Source organism: Hypanus sabinus, unplaced genomic scaffold, assembly GCF_030144855.1.
Source record: "Hypanus sabinus isolate sHypSab1 unplaced genomic scaffold, sHypSab1.hap1 scaffold_1220, whole genome shotgun sequence".
Taxonomy (NCBI): domain Eukaryota; kingdom Metazoa; phylum Chordata; class Chondrichthyes; order Myliobatiformes; family Dasyatidae; genus Hypanus; species Hypanus sabinus.
This window is the reverse complement of record NW_026779282.1, coordinates 72,807-84,392: the sequence shown is the minus strand read 5'-3', so window position 1 is coordinate 84,392 and position 11,586 is coordinate 72,807. Positions and strand designations below refer to the sequence as shown.

The following is an 11,586-nucleotide window of genomic DNA, read 5'->3' as shown; positions in this document are numbered from 1 at the left end:
AAAAAAAACTCAGAAAAAAATACAATGACCCCCTTACTCCTAATTTAATCAAAAGTCCTTTCTTCCATATCATTTCCCTTTTCAGTCTCAATACTGCTATTACAACATCTTTATTTAATTGTGCTTTCCGAATATCATCTTCCAAACCTAAAACTGAATCTAATGTCATTTCACACTTCCAAAATCCACTCTAATAAAACACTTTATCACCACTCTTTCCAAAATATAACTCAAGCGCTTGATTACCATACATTCCATAAGTTTACATAAATGAGACTTTCACGATATAGGCCCTTAACTAGAAGGATCAAATGGGGATCTACCAGGTTTTCAGGCACTACTATTTCCATTTTCCATGAGGAAAGTGGATGCACAATTCAAATATTTAATATTTTACAAATGCAAATTATATACAATTACAACTTCAAATATCACTCTTTCCTGGAGACACCTGACCTGCATTATTAATAGACTTCTTAAATTCATACAAAGAAATCTCTCCATCTGTGATACTATCATTGCTGCAGCAGACATCCAACACATCAGGGTATTCACTGAAAAAACATATCCCTACATTGTTTAACTTCTTCACTTAAATTATCCTGATTATGAATCTCATCAAATGACCCAGCCAGTAACACAACCTTCCCTGTTTCAGTAACAATCATTTTGCCCTCAATAATCAACACAGGAATATTATGATCCCCACAAATCCCCCCCCCCCCCATTTTCTAAATCATATCCCAAACAATTCCAAGTTTGATATCCCTTCCAATATTATCTCCATATAACCTCCAGTAAATCACCTACTTCCTCACCACGGCCTTTGCCCTTTTATTGTTAATAATGTAACTCGGAGACTGATGCACCATCACATAAAAACTCACATTTCTCCCAATTTGCTTCCTGTCCCGTTATAAATCCAAATCCAAACTCATGAAGACAGGAAGGCTGACTGACGTTCACATAAACTAATCACCCTCCGAGTTCCCATTTGAGCGACAGGCACTGCAGCCAATGACAGCAGGCGTCAGTGTTAGGTCTGAGCTGCGATAGGCTGGAGGAAATCGGCCCATGATCAGCCCCTCCGCTTCCGCTCCTTCGCCGTGGCGGAGATCAGCGAGTCGCTTCTGTCGTTGTCGCCGGCCTCGGCGCCCACAAGGACGGGTGTGATTCCCCTTCGCGCCTCGGTGGGTCTGTTTCGGTGACGACTGTGGTGGCTGACAAAACATGCTTCGACAGGGAGCGAGCGAGGTCCAATGACTACAACTCCCAGAAGGCCCCACTGATGACGTTGTGGTGTTGTTTAGGGGTAAGGTATAAAAGCAAAATGGAGGAAAATGTAATGCATTACGTTTTCTGGACTGTGTCGTGCCTTCAATAAACAATTAAACTAAAAGAGAGATTCCAGCGAGAAATAGATAGAACATAGAACAATACCGCACAGTACAGGCCCTTCGGCCCACAATGTTGTGCCGACCCTTAAACTCTGCCTCCCTATCTTAACTTCCTCCATATACCTGTCTAGTTGGCACTTAAACTTCACCAGTGTATCTGCCTCCACCACTGTCTCGGGCAGTGCATTCCACGCACCAACCACTCTCTGAGTATAAAATCTTCCCCCTTGAACTTCCCTCCCCTTACCTTAAAGCCATGTCCTCTTGTATTGAGAGTGGCGCCCTGGGGAAGAGGCGCTGGCTCTCCACTCTATCTATTCCCCTTAATATGAACTATACCTCTATCATTTCTCCTCTCATCAGCCTTCTCTCCAGAGAGTAAAGCCTTAGCTCCCTTAATCTCTGATCATAATCCATACTCTCTAAACCACACAGCATTCTGGTAAATCTCCTCTGTACCCTTCCACAACATTCTTATAGTGAGGTGACCAGAACTGGACAGAGTACTCCAAGTGTGGCCCAACCAGAGTTTTACAGAGCTGCATCATTACATCGCGACTCTTAAACTCTATCCCTCGACTTATAAACGTTAACACCCCATAAGCTTTCTCAACTACTTTGTCTACATGTATCCCCAGATCCCTCTGCTCCTCCACACTTCCAAGTATCCTGCCATTTACTTTGTACTCTGCCTTGGAGTTTGTACTTCCAAAGTGTACCACCTCACACTTCTCCAGGTTGAACTCTATCTGCCTCTTCTCAGCCCACTTCTGCATCCTATCAATGTTTTTCTGCAATCTTTGACAATCCTCTTCTCTATCTGCAACATCACCAACCTTTGTGTCTTCTGCAAACTTGCCAACCCATCCTTCTACTCCCACATCCCGGTCGTTAATAAAAATCACAAAAATTAGGGATCCCAGAATTGAAACTTGTGGGACACCACTAGTCACAACCCTCCAATCCGAGTGTACACCCTCCACCACAACTCTCTTTCTGCCGGCAAGCCAATACTGAATCCACCTGGTCAAACATTCCTGGGTCCCAGACCTTCTGATTTTATGAATAAGCCTACCGTGTGGAACCTTGTCAAATGCATTACTAAAATCCATGTAGATCACATCCACTGCACTACCCTCATCTATATGCCTGGTCACCTCTTAAAAAATCTCCATCAGGCTTGTTAGACATGATCTTCCCTTCAAAAAGCCATCCTGACTGTCACTGATCAGACCATGGTTCTCTAAATGCCATCCACCTCTGCGTGTTTCCCATTCCCCAGTGTACTATGACAGGTATATGTAGCCTCAGGTCCCCCGGGCGGGAGGGGGCAAGAGAGCAAATGCTCCGGGGGCCCTGGCCTTCATCCTATGGGGGGGGGGGAGAAGGTCTGTCACCCCTGTGGTGAGGCGCCTTGGTGGCTGAGGTGGGGCATTTCCTGTCTCAGGAAATCTCTGAGTTCTGCCCTCAGGCAGTTTCAGGTAAGGGAGGTGCAGAGGGTGGGTTGGTGTGGGCATAATCTGGCTGGGTGGGGCGGTCTGGGTGGTCTTGTTGCAGCTAGATTTGCCCCTGTAATGCAGAGAACGAAGTGAGATTGGGGAGAAAGACGGGGGAGTGGGGAGAGGAAAGAAGGGGGAGTGGGGCCTGTGAGAGAGAGGGAGAGAGGGCAATAGAAGAGAGAAGGGAGTGTGGGGACCGGGAGAGAGACGGGGAGTGGATATGAAGAGACGGGGTAGTAAAAGAGAAAAGGGATTGTAGGGGGAAAGAGAGAGAGAGAGAGAAGGGAGAGTGTGGATTGAAAGAGGTAGAAGTCCGAGTGGGGAGATGAAGAGAGATGAGGAAGAATAGGGAATAAGTGACGAGTAAGGGCAAGTGTGTTGTGGAAGAGGGATTCCGGAGAAAGGGGAGTACAACAGTGTCACTCCACTCTTCAGGAAGCGAGAGAGGCAGAGGGAAGGAAACTGAAGGCCAGCTGGTCTGACCTCAGTGTTTGAGAAGATGTTGGATTCGATTATTAAAGATGATGTCTCAGTGCTCTTTGGGCAAATGATAAAAAGGGCCGTAGTCAGCATAGTTTCCTGACAAATCTGTTGAAATTCATTGAAGAAATAACAAGCGGGATAGACAAAAGACAATCGGTTGATGTTGTGTGTTTTGAATTTCAGGCCTTTGAAAAGGTGGCAGACATGAGGCTGTTTAACACGCTACGAGCCCATGGTATTACAGAAAGAGTCTAGCACAGATAAAGCAGTGGCTGATTGACAGGAGGCAGAACGTGTGAATAAATGGAGCGTTTTCTGTCTGGCTGCAGATGTCCAATGGCATTCCACAGGGGTCTGTGATGGGACCGATTATTCTCTGCTATATGGCAATGACTTGGATGATGTATTTGATGGTTTTGCTGCAAAATCTGCAGAGGAACAGAGATGGAGGGAAAGGTAGTTCTGAGGACGTAGAGAGGCCACAGAAGGAGCTAGACAGATGGAAACGGCAGATGGTATTCAGAGCATTCATTTCATGAGGACTGAAAGGTAAAAGCAAGGACGAAATGTTGGAACATTAAAAAGCTCTGGTGAGGCCTCACTTGTATTTTGAGCAGGTTTGAGCTCCTTGTCTTAGAAAGGATGTGCTGAATCTTGAGGGGGTTCAGAGGAGGGGCATGAAAATGGTTCCAGTATTGAATAGGTTGTCATATCACCATTGATGTCTCTGGGCCAGAATTCAGAAAAATAAGGGGTGAACTCGTTGAAGGAGGAGCCTTGATAGAGTGGATGTGGGCAGGGTTTTTCCTGTGATTGGTGGGTCTAAGACCGGATGAGACATGAGGGCATCCTGTTAGAACGGAAATGAGGAGGAGTTTCTTTAGCCAGAGTGGAGAATCTATGGGATTCTTTGCCACAGGCAGCGGTGGAGGCTGAGTCTCTCTGTACATTTACTACAGAAGGTCATATATTACTGATTGTTCAGGGTGTTAAAGGATACGGGGAGAAGACAGGAGATTGGGTCTGTTGCGAAATTGGATCAACCAGGATGATATGCTGATATATTGAAACAGAGTGGATGGGCCGAATGTCCTAACCTGCTCCAGCACCTCATGGTCTTATGGACTTTCTGCCTTTTGAACACTTCTGTCTCTTTGGGATGTGTATATCCTGCGCTTTCTGAATTGCTTCCCGAAATTCCACCCATTCTTGCTTTGACGTTATCGGTGCCAAAGGTCTTTTCCAATCACTTTTGGCCAGCTCCTCTCTCACGCCTCTGCAATTTCCTTCATTTCACTGCAACACTGCATCTACGTTGTGCTTCCCCTTCTCAAATTGCAAATTCAATCCCGGTTCATTGCATCACGCCCTATCCAGAATAGCAGATCCCTTAGTGCAGTGGTCCCCAGCCACCAGGCCGCAATGTATATTCTACTGGGCCGCGAGGAACCGAAATGATTTGGCGATAGTGGGTTTAACCACGAGCTGCTCTCTGAAGCCACCTCGCAGGCATTCTAGAAATCCTCCCTCGGGGCATCCAGCACTAACCGGGTTTTCCCAATCGATTTGTGTACTGAAATCCCACATGACTATTGTAACGTTGACCCGCTGACTTGCATTTTCTATCTCCCGTTGTAGTTTGTAGACTACGTCCTTACTACTGTTTGGGGGTCTGCACATACCTTCCACCAGGGTTTCTTTGCACTTGCAGTTCCTCAGCTCTCCCCACAGCGACTCAGCACCTTCCGACCCTATGCCAGCTCTTTCTGATGGTTTGATTTTGTTATGTTTACCAACAGGGCCACGCTGTCAGTGATGCCCACAACCTCATGTATGCCAGTCCGCAGCTCTTCCTCCACGTCAGTTTGCACAATGCGCGCATTCAAATGTAATACCTTCAGTCCTGTGTTCAGCCTTTTAGATTCTGTGTGTCTTTTCCATCGCAACTCATCCTGTCGACTGCCAGGTTGCCCGATCAGCAGCCCCTCATTGCCGGCAGTCTCACAACATACTGTCTCTGTCTACAAACCAACCACCTCATTCTCGTCAGTAGCACATCGGTTCCCAAACCCCTTACCTAACTCCCAAAATATCTTTTCAGGGCCTGCTGACATTTTCTACCTGTCATTGGTGCCAATATTTACCAACAAGTCTGGTTGCTCGCCCTCCCCCTTTAGAATGCCAGGGACCTGATCGGAGTCATCCCTGTCCCTGGCACCTGGACACATCTCACCATCCGGGTGACTCTATCGCCAGCACAGAACCGCTGGCCGTTGGTTGACAACAGAAGGAACTCTCACTCTGTTACGGCGGAGGGAGTATCGGGTGAGAGTTAATGTTCTGGAAATGGAGGGTTTCCCTCATGAATCAGAGGGAATGAAAGGTTGGAGAGGCTTCAGTTGTTTCCTCTGTAGCCATGGGGGCTGAGGGGAGACCAGAGGCAGACTGAGGCTGAGTAGAGATCTGAGAGAAGAGAACCGGCATCGTTTGTTCACCAGGTGAACATCTCAATTACCAGAGGATGTGATTTCAAGATGAGTGTGGGACAGTTCAAAGATGATGTTTACCTGTGTCCCGGTACTCCACTCTGCTCCACAGTCCTCTCTCTCTCCCTTTCTCCCTCTCTCTATCCCCCTTCATTTTCTTATCTCCGTCTCTCTCTCTCTCTCTCTCCCTCTCTCTCTCTCTCTCTCTCTCTCTCTCTCTCTCTCTCTCTCTCTCTCTCTCTATACATATACAATTCCTCAATTTCTCTATCTCCTCTTTTCCTCATCCGTACTCTTTTACACCCTCCCACTCTTTCCTCCAAACATTCTTCCCTACACAGTCACTAACCTGCATCTTTCTCTTATTGTCTCTTACTCCGTTTTTGCCTAACCTTTCGCTTGCTGCTCTTTCTCCCTAATTCCCCCTTTCCTGTAGCTTGCTGTCTCCGCCACCCACCCGTCCAGACCAGCACCCCTCCCTCACCCCGCACTGTGATGACGGTTTTACACACTCAGTGGATTACAGATGTTGTATAATTTCTCGTCGGTTGGAAAGATTCAATGTTCTCTCAGAAGATAAAGGCTTGTGGTTTCCGGGAGAGGCCTGTTTGTTTCCGTTTAGTGTGCTACAGAACAGGCGGTGGAGGAGTGTGGAGAAGGGAGGAGAGAGATTGTAAGTGAGGACGTAAGAGAGGGGGAAGAAGAGGGGAAAGGAGAGGGGTAGAGAGAAGGGGAAGAAGAGGGGAAAGGAGAGGGGTAGAGAGAAGGGAAAGAGAGAGAGGGAGAGAGAGAGCGAGAGAGAGAGAGAGGACAGGCAGAGAGAATGAGAGAGGGGGGAGAGAGAAGAGGAGAGGAGAGGTGAGGAGAGGACAGTTGCTTTCAATGAATCAAAGTACAGTGATAACCTTTGATTCGCAAGCCGCCCATAAAGATTAATTCTTCACCTCGAGACTGGGAGTGCGGGGTCGCGAAATGTGAGGGGCCAATTAATTACATCCAAGATGTACTGAACTTGTTCACAGCTCTCTGCAGTGTTTCCGGTGGTGGCCAGTGCTGTTGCCGTGACAACACGACTAGTTTCCGCAAAGGATGTGTTCTATAAAAATAGATGATGGTCGCCCAGGAGGCGCCGATTTTCTTCAGCCTCTCAAAGAAGCAGAGATGCTGCTGAGCTTTCTTGGCGATAGTGTCCTTGTGGCTGGACAAGGACAGGCCGTTAGTGGTGTTCACTCTCAGGAGATTGGAGCTCTCAACCCCCTTATCCTCTGCCGTTGATGTAAACAGGAATGTCGGCATCGCCCCGGCTGACTTCCTGTTGTCAGTAACCAGCTCTATTGTGTTGGTGAAATGGAGGGGGTGGGGAGTGTTGATACCAGGTCACAAAGCTCTCCAGCTCCGACCCGACACGCGGGTGGAGAAGGTTTACTGGAGTAAATTCCAACCGTGTGAAAACAGCACTGGCTCTGTGAACACGGGTGGAACTGTCCAGACGGACTGAGGGATCTATTTCCGCGCTTTCCCCGAAACTCGTCCTTCTCTCTCACTTTTCTCCCTTTCACCTTCCTCTCTCTAGTCTCTCTCCGCTTCTCCTCTCTCATCCCAAACTCTACTATCCCTCCCCTCACTCTCCTCCATTACTCCCCACTCCCTCCGCCTTACACCACTCTCACTCTGACCCCTCACCCTCTGCTTACTCCCAACCTTCCTGAATCCTGCATCACTTATCTGCTGTCGCTTCCGCAGGACACGGATTTACTCAACTTCCGGTGACTCTGATTCACTATCAAAGATAGAACGGGTAAAGTGCCAGGGGGAAGTTGAGAAGCAGGAGATACTGGGAAGATGGAGAAACAGGACTGAATGGAACCAGACAGGAGAGGAATTTCACTCTCACCCTCTCCATCTCCCTATACGTCTCCAACTCTCTCTGCCTCTCACTCTTTCTCTCTCTCTCTTTCTGTCACCCTCCCTCTCTCTATCACCCACTCTCACACTGTCTCTCTCTCTCTTTTCCTCTCCCTCTGTCTGTCTCCCTCTCTTTCTCTCTCCATCTCTCCCACTCTATCTCTCTCCCTCTCTCCCTCTCTCTGTTCTCTCTCTCCCCCTCTCTTGCTCTCCCTCTCTCTCTCACTCTGTTCCTCTCTCTCTCACTCTCTGTTCCTCTGTCTCTCTCTCACTCTCTGTTCCTCTCTCACTCTCAATTCCTCTCTCTCTTCCACTCCATCCCACCCCCTCTCTCTCCCTCTCTCTCACTCACTCTGTTTCTCTCTGCCTCTCTCCCCCTCTGTCTCACTCTCTCTCCCCCTCTGTCTATCTCCCTCTCTCTCTCTCACACACTCTCCCCTCCCTCTCACTCTCTCACTTCCCACCCTCCTCTCTCTCCCTCTCAATCTCTCCCTCTCTCTCTGTCTCTCTCCCTCTCTCTCCCTCTCTCTCCCGCTGTCTTTCTCCCTCACTCTCTCCCCACCCTCTCTCTGTCTGTTTCTCTCCCTCTCTCTCCCTCTCTCTCTGTTCCACTCTCTCTCCCTCTCTCTCTCCCCCTCTCTCCCTCCCTCCCTCCCTCCCTCTCTGTCTTTCTCTCTCACTCTGATACTCTCTGCCTCTCCCCCTCTCTCTCTGTCTCTCTTTCTGTCTCTCTCACTCTGTCTCTCTCCCCCTCAGTCTCCCTCTCTCTCTGTCTCTCACACAACCTCCCCACCCACTCTCTCTCCCTCTCCCTCTCTCACTCCCTTCCCAACCTCCCTCTCTCTCCCTCTGTCTTTGTCTCTCCCCCTCTCCATCTCTCTCTCTCTCTTTCAGTATCCCTCTTTTTCTGTCTCTCTCCCTCTCTCTCTATCTCTCCCACTCTCTCTCTCCCCCTCTCTCTCTGTCTCTCACTCTCGGTACCTCTTTCTCTTTCTGTCTTTCTCCCTCTCTCTCTCTCTCACTCTCTGCCCGCGCTCTCTCTCTGTCTGTCTCTCTCCCTCTCCGCCCCTTTCTCTGTCTCACTCTCTCCCCACACCCTCCCTCTCTCTGTCTCTTGTCTCTCTCTCCCTCTCTCCCCACCCACTCTCTCTCCCTCTCTCTCCCTCTCTGTTCTTCTCTCTCTCCTCTCTCTCTCTTGCTCTCCCTCTCTCCCCTCTCTCTCTCTTCCTCCCTCTCTCTGTCTTTCTCTCTCTGCCTCGCTCTTTCTGTCTCTCTCTCACTCGCTCTCTACCCCTCTGTCTATCTCCCTCTCTGTCTAACTCTCTCCCCACACTCGCTCTCTGCCTCTCTGTCTCTCCTTCTCTCTCTCTCTGTCTCTCCCTCTCCAACTCTCCCTCTCTGTCTCTCACTTTCTGTTCCTCTCTGCCTCGCTCCCCCTCTATCTCTCACTCTCTCTGTCTCTCTCCCTCTCTCTGTCTCTCTCTTTCTAACTCTCTCCCTCTCACTCTCGGTCTATCTCCCTCTCTCTCTGTCTCTCTCCCCCTCAGTCTATCTCCCTCTTTCTCTGTCTCACACAATCTCCCTAGCCACTCTCTCTCCCTCTCTCACTCCCTTCCCACCCTCCCTCTCTTTGTCTCTCCCCCTCTCCATCTCTCCCTCTGTCTCTCTTTCTCAGTCTCTATCCCTCTCTTTCTGTCTCTCTCCCTCTCTCTCTGTCACTCCCACTCTCTCCTCCTCTCTCTGTCTCTTTCACTCTCGGTACCTCTCTTTCTCTTTCTGTCTCTCTTCCTCTCTCTCTCAGTCTCTCTCCCTCTCTCCCGCTGTCTTTCTCTCTCTCTCTCTCTCTCTCTCTCTCTCTCTCTCTCTCTCTCTCTCTCTCTCTCTCTCTCTCTCTCTCTGTCTCACTCTCTGCCCGCCCTCTCTCTCTCTGCCTCTTGTCTCTCTCTCTCTCTCTCTCCATCTGTCTCCCTCTCTCCCCCGCTCTTTTCCTCTCCCTCTGCCTGTCTGTCTCTTGCTCCCTCTCTCTTTGTCTCTCTCTCCCCTCTCTCTGTCTCTCTCCCACTGTCTCCCTCTCTCTCTTTTCCTCACCCTCTGCCTGTCTCTGTCTCTTGCTCCCTCTCTCTCTGTCTCTCTCTCCCTCTGTCTCCCTCTCTCCCCCTCTCTCTTTTCCTCTCCCTCTGCCTTTGTATCAGTCTCTTGCTCTCCCTCTCTGTCTGTCTCTCTCTCACTGTCTGTTCCTCTTTCTCCCTCTCTCTCCGTCTCTCTCTCACTCTCTCTATACATATACAATTCCTCAATTTCTCTATCTCCTCTTTTCCTCTTCCGTATTCTTTTGCACCCTCCCACTCTTTCCTCCAAACATTCTTCCCTACACAGTCACTAACCTGCATCTTTCCCTTATTGTCTCTTACTCCGTTTATGCCGAACCTTTCGCTTGCCTCTCGTTTTCTCCCCAATTCCCCCTTTCCTGTAGTTTGCAGTCTCCACCACCCACCCGTTCAGACCAGCACCCGTCCCCCACCCCGCACTGTGATGTCGGTTTTACACACTCAGTGCATTACAGATGTTGTATAATATCTCGTCGGTTGGAAATATTCAATGTTCTTTCAGAAGATAAAGGCTTCTGGTTTCCAGGAGAGGCCTGTTTGTTTCCGTTTAGTGTGCTACAGAACAGGCGGCGGAGGAGTGTGGAGAAGGGAGGAGAGAGAGGGTAAGTGAGGAGGTAAGAGAGGGGGAAGGAGAGGGGTAAAGAGACGTGAAAGAGAGGGGGAAGAGAGAGATGAGAGAGAGAGAGAAAGAGACAGTGACAGGCAGAGAATGAGAGAGGGGGAGAGATGAGAGAGACAGTGTACGAGAGAGTGACAGGCGGGGGGTGGGAGAGAAGAGGGGAGCAGAGGTGAGCGTAAATTGGGACATTTGCTTTCAATTAATCAAGGTACAGAGCTAACTTTTGATTCGCATCCCGTCCATAGAGATCAATTCATCTTCTCGAGACTGGGAGTTCGGGGTCACGAAATGTGAGGGGACAATTAATTAACTTAACGAATCATACAGACCATTTAATCACAACACTGCATTAGGGAGATTGTGAAGTTAGTGGTCCATCTCTCAGGAAGTCAGAATGTTCGACGTGTGTGGGGTCTTTGATAATGTGGACTGTTTTATTGAGGCAGAGAGATGTGTAAACAGTGTCCACAGTTTCCATGATGTACTGAACTTGTTCACAGCTCTCTGCAGTGTTTCCGGTGGTGGCCAGTGCTGTTGCCGTGACAACACGACTAGTTTCCGCACAGGATGTGTTCTGTAAAAACAGATGATGGTCGTCCAGGAGGCGCCGATTTTCTTCAGCCTCTCAAAGAAGCAGAGAGGCCGCTGAGCTTTCTTGGCGATAGTGTCCTTGTGGCTGGACAAGGACAGGCTGTCAGTGATGTTCACTCTCAGGAGATTGGAGCTCTCAACCCCCTTATCCTCTGCCGTTGATGTAAACAGGAATGTCTGCATCGCCCCGGCTGACTTCTTGTTGTCAGTAACCAGCTCTATTGTGTTGGTGAAATGGAGGGGGTGGGGAGGAGGGAGACTAAGGGATAATAAGATGTGGGGAGAAGTAAGTGTGTAGAAGGAGAGATAGAACAGATAATGAGCTCGGTGGAAGTTGAGAAGCAGGAGATACCGGGAAGATGGAAAAACAAGACTAAATGGAACCAGACAGGAGAGGAATTTCACTCTCACCCTCTCCATCTCCCTCTCCCTATCCGTCCCCCTCTTCTCTCTTTCTCTCTCCCTCTCACTCTCTCTCTCTCACTCTCCTCTCTCCCC

At 49.1% G+C, this 11,586-nt stretch overlaps 1 long non-coding RNA gene and 1 pseudogene across 1 annotated transcript; one reads left to right on the top strand and one right to left on the bottom strand.

Annotated features, from left to right (window-relative positions):
• Positions 1-1,132: 1,132 nt before the first annotated feature.
• LOC132386614 (uncharacterized) lies at positions 1,133-7,497 on the top strand. The gene is made up of 2 exons (XR_009509608.1): positions 1,133-1,312; positions 3,563-7,497. It is a non-coding gene; the product is annotated as an uncharacterized LOC132386614 (long non-coding RNA).
• Positions 7,498-8,003: 506 nt separating this feature from the next.
• Positions 8,004-9,663, bottom strand: LOC132386611 (putative uncharacterized protein DDB_G0271982; annotated as a pseudogene).
• Between the last annotated feature and the right edge of the window lie 1,923 nt (positions 9,664-11,586).